Below are 5,633 nucleotides of genomic sequence, written 5' to 3' on the forward strand. Positions count from 1 at the left end.
TCAATACGGGGCCAACAACGAGGAAGGGGGAAGTCCATCTACTCGGCTATGCCTCCACCTGAACCGGTGCTGTGGGTCTGAATCTATAGACAGGAGGCCAGACACTCCATTTGTCTAGACGATCCCCTTTTAGATCTGTGGGCTTGGCATATATATGAACGTGAAAGTGAAGTCGCTCGGTCGTGTCCGACTCTTTGCGACCCCATGGATTGTAGCCTACCAGGTTCCTCCATCCATGGGATTTTCCAGGCAAGAGTACTGGAGTGCGTTGCCATCTCCTTCTCCAGGGGATCTTTCCGACTCAGGGATTGAACCTGGATCCATGTATATTTATATATTTTTTAGTTTGTTTTTTTTTGGTTTGCTTTTCCACTTTGTGTTTCAAACTTTTTTTAAACATACATAAAAGTAGATAAAATAGACTCCCATATTCTACAGCTATCAACCTTTCACAACACTCCCTTTATTTGTCCCTTTATAGCATAATAATGGTCACTCCCCAAAGTCCTAGCTTGAACAACTATATGCAGTACCTGATCCTAGATGGTCCTACACGGGAGGGAAAAAAAAAATCTATTAAGGACATCTTGAGGTCAATTGATAAAAGCTGGGATATAAACGATAGTGCAGGGGTTCCCTGGCTGCCCAGAGGTTAGGACTCAGTGCTTTCACCGCTGAGGCCTAGGTTCAATCCCTGGTAGGGGAACTAAGATGCTGTAAGATGCATGGTGCGGCCAAACAACAACACGAAGAGTGGTGCAAATAGAAATGTTATCTCAAAGTTATATTTACTCAAGTTGGTTTTAAAAATTACGGTTATGTAAGATAGACTCCTTATTCTTAGGAAATAAAGAGGAGTAAGAGGCCATGATATATGCAACTGACTTTCAAATGTTGCAGGGAAAAAAGTGTACACATATGTACATTTAAACATATATGTGTATATAGAGAGAAGGAGAAAACTGAAAATAAATAGGGAAAATGTTAAGATAGGTGAATCTGAGTAAAAGACATAGGAGTGTTCTTACACTATTTGTGTTCTTGCAACTATTCTATAGGTTTGGGTTTTCAGAAAAAACTTATCAAAAAACATATTACCTAACCAGTGAGGAGCACTAGTATGGACAATACATTGTACGACCACACAGTTCATTTAAATAGTCTACAATGGGCAATACGGCTTGATTGGGAGGTGGGTCCTGGGGTTCAGGATTTAAGGAGTTCCAGTTCGCAGTTCTGTGTTCATTCTCTGCCCCCGCACATGTTTGCATCCGTCTGAGAGGCTACAGAGAGTACCCATAAAACCAGCACTGCTGCTGAACAGGGACTAGTTGCAGGACACTGGGGCCAGGACAGCAGGGCCTAAGACTGGATATGGGCTGTGGGCAGGTGGACAGCGTTAGGGGCCATCCTGTTGGACAGAGAGCTCTTTTACCCCAGGTTTGTCCCTGCCGGTGGGGGCCCTGGAAACCCTCCGGGGCTGGAGTTCCACAGGCTGCCCCCCTACCCCCCCTCACCTGTGCCCTGGCCTGCAGCAAGCTCCTGCTGGGGGCGTCCCTCCACCTCATTGACATTGATGCCCAGTAGAACAAACCAGAACAAGAGCCAACTGTCCACGCCCTCACCCATCACCTTGGCTTTTGTCTAGAGTCCCTGAGAATTCCAAGAAAAGATCTCCTAGGCAGAAGCATTCTGCTCCATCATGTAATTTTCTGTACCCCTCTCTGGGCTGGAATTTAACATAATAACTCTAATCTCCCAGACGTTTTTGCCTCAACTCGTGTGCCCCCTCCCTCTGCACTCTTCTCACACCCTTGAAACACACGTGTAACAAAATCAACAGCTGCCATTTACTGACACTTTTTGTGCATCTGATCCTTTACTCATCCCAAGAAGGTAAGTACTGTTATTCCATTCTGAACCGTTTGGTAAACATTAACCAAGTTCACCCAGTTAGAAAGTTATGGAGCAGATCTTTCATCACAGAAAGGCCCGGAAGGGGCAGGGCAGGCAGGCTGCACATGGAAGGCATCTCCACCTCAACCCAGAGGTTGAACTGTCCACTCTGGAAAGTCCACATGGGTGAGGCATGTCCAAGATTTATGAATCTCCATGAATATAGCTGGGTATCCTGAGTACAGACTTGGGAACTGGCTGCTTGGTTTCAAACCCCAGCTTAGCTGACCACCAGCTGGGTGACTTCAGGCAAGCGACTTAACCTTTCTGGACCTCAGTTTCCTCCTTTGTACAATGGGGATAACAATAGTCCCTCATGGGGTGGCTGTGAGGATTAATGAGTTACACACATAGAGACTGTAGGTCAGAATAAGTTCTTTTTACAAAATGCTGCCTCTGTGCATCTCTCCCTCAAAGCCACTAGATTCAGAGGGCTCAGCAACTTTTTGAAAATCAGTTAATGAGTTTAGCCAATAGAGAGGTGATCACTAAAGTAGTTATCTCTTAAGAAAGTGCAAAATCTGAGAAAGAGAAGACTTAGGTCAAGGTGGGAAGATTTCAGGAATTGTGTGTGTGTGTGTGTGTGGCCTTTTTAAATGCAAGGATACACAGCTCTCTTATCTTGAGGGGAGGTGGCAGATGCAGAGAGCTGAAACAAAGGCTTTCACATTTTCTTTTTGTAGGGTCAGCATTTAAAAAAGAAAAAAATTAAGCATTTACGAACCGTTGCACACAGAAAAACTTATTAAGAAAAAGTCTTTTTCAAATACCTTCTTTTTCTCAATTCCTAGTCAGCCCATTGCATGTGGGGCTGAAAGTTTGGTATTACAATTAATACAGGAAGTTTTCCTCAAACTAGCTGGAGGGCTTGGAATTTCCAACAGGGACAACAGAAAGGAATATTCTCAGCTGGATCTTCTTTAGTTAAGAAGGTTCCCAGTGCCAGCCCAGATGTAATGTGAACCCATAGCCTGCCCTCCCAACAGTAATTTATCAGAGATGGATAGCTGTTGCCCAGCTAGCGAGTTGCCTATGAATGGATGTGTTTTGAGACTTATCTGGGAGAAGGTCCTCTTCTCCAGGACTTTGTTGAAGGAATTTATGCATCTTCAGCTAAAGACTGGACCAGCTGCTTGCCAACCCAGCATTGCCGGGGTTCCAGCACCCCAAATCTTCCCTCCAACACATCACGCTTTGAGTTCTTTAGAGCTGTACTTCTCCATGGTAAAATGTGCAAGGAACTGCTGGAGGCTTTTGTAGGTCTGGGGTGGGGCCCCAGACTCTGCATTCCTAACCAGCTCCCTGAATATTCATTGGAAGGACTGATGCTGAAGCTGAAGCTCCAATACTTTGGCCACCTGATGGGAAGAGACAACTCATTGTTAAAGACCTGGATGCTGGGAAAGACTGAAGGCAGGAGGAGAAGGGGACAACAGAGGACAAGATGGTTGGATGGCATCACTGACTCAATGGACATGAGCTTGAGCAAACTCCAGGAGATGGTGAAGGACAGGGAAGCCTGGCGTGCTGCAGTCCAAGGGGTTGCAAAGAGTCAGACATGACTGAGCGCCTGAACAACAACAACCAGCTCTCAGACACACGGCCTCACTTGAGAAGGGAGGATCTGGAGTACTTGACCTAGAGGGTCCCTGGTTCCTAATCTTGCTCCTTTGCATTTCCACAGTTTGTCAATGTCTATTAAAATGTGGCTGCTGGGACTTCCCTGATGGTACAGTGGATAAGAATCCGCCTGCCAATGCAGGAGACACATGTTCAATCCCTGGTCCTGGAAGATTCCACATGTTGTTAAGCAACTAAGCCTGTGCTCTGTAACTACTGAGCCTGTGTGCTGCAACTACTGAAGCCGTCACACACTAGAGCCTGTGCTCTGCAACAAGAAAAATCATTGCAACAGGAAGCCCCTGCTCACTGCAACTAGAGGAAGCCTGTGTGCAGCCACGAAGATCCAGTGCAACCTAAACAATAAAAACAAGAAATAAATAATAAAAAAAAATAAAATGTGGCTGCTGGCCAGTTCCTAGTGGAATCAGTATGAACAGAACCACTGCATCCCTTATTCCTGATGGATTGGCAGAATTTGGAGACAATGTCATCATGCTGCTAGTGCCAGCTCCCTAGAGGGAGTCTTCTCGTGCTAGGCCTGGTCCCATGGAGGGGTCTGGGCTGTAGGGGGACCGCAACCCTCCCACCCGACCCCTACCTTCCATGAAGTGCCTCAGCTGCCAAGGCAAAGCATACATTTCTCAACCTGCCCATAAAACCAGTTTCCCCAGGTCCTTGCAAGATGGCTCCTACTTATAGGGTGTGCCTCCTCCGTCCATCTGGGGAACAAAAGCCATTAGTCAAGTACTCAAAAATGGAAACGTGTTGTTGATGGTATACAAGGAATCACACTCTTCTAATTTTTTATATGTTGAAAATTTAATATACGTTTTTTACAATTTAAAACAGTTTGTTCTCAAGGCAGATGACCTTAAAAGTACATACATAGAAAAAGTCTCTTGGTTCATTATCACTCACAAAAAATTTGAAAGTCTGAAGAACTATAAAATTCAAGATGCCTAAGGAAAGCAGAGAAACTACTATTTTCAGTTCATCCCCTCATATCAGACCTAGTTGTAATTTCCAGTTTTATAAAGTAGTCCTGTAGCCATTTGGAAGATTCTAGAATAAAGGACAATGTGCTCACTAAGTAGTTCAGTAGGGAGCTCTGCATTTGTCAGATGTTTTTCCCATAAGAACCATTGGACCTTCGAACCAGGCACTTTTCTTAGCCCTTTAAATGCATTAACTCGATTATTCACCAATCCTACAAGAGTTACTACTATTATCCCCATTTATGAAAAGAAAAATGAAACTCAAAGGAAGTGACTTGCCAAGGTGACACAGCCAATCGGAGGTGAGCCCAGGCAATCCATTGCTGTTCTAAGCACAGTGTTTCTCATACTGGGGCCAGGCCCCAGGGCACTTGTCCCTACATGGTATGAAAGCCTAACCCTCTAGAGTTTTCTGAGGCATATTCACACAGTGGAGTACTATTCCGCCATAAAAAGGAATGGAGTACTGTTACCCTCTACCACCTTGATGAACTTAAAAACATTATGCTAAGTGAAAGAAGCCAGACACAACGAACACATATCCTACTCTTCCATTTATATGAAGTATCTAGCATAGGCAAACCCACAGAACAGTAAGTAGATCCGTGGTGGGGTTGAAGGGAGGGGTAGATGAGGGGTGACTACTGAGGAGTACCAGGTTTCTTTTTGGGGTGATGGCTGCCCAACTATGTGAATATATTAGAAACAACTGAGTTATATATACTTTTAACAGGGTAGATTTTATGGTATGTAGATTATATCTCTGGACAAATAAGGAGAATACTGAACATTTAGTAAACCAAACCTGGTAAAGGGTGGCAGAATATGTCACCCCCAAATATGCCACTTTGGTGTAAGGATTATTTTTAGCTAAACAAGTGTGTGCATGCTGTGTCATGTCTGACTCTCCAACCCCCTGGACTGTAGTCCGCCAGGCTTCTCTGTCCATGGGATTTTCCAGGCAAGAATACTAGAGTGGGTTGTGATTTCCTCCTCCAGGGGATCTTCCCGACCCAGGGATCGAATCCACGTCTCCTGTGTCTCCTGCATTGACAGGAG

The sequence above is a fragment of the Bubalus bubalis genome, chromosome 2 (genome assembly GCF_019923935.1).
Source record: "Bubalus bubalis isolate 160015118507 breed Murrah chromosome 2, NDDB_SH_1, whole genome shotgun sequence".
Taxonomy (NCBI): Eukaryota; Metazoa; Chordata; class Mammalia; order Artiodactyla; family Bovidae; genus Bubalus; species Bubalus bubalis.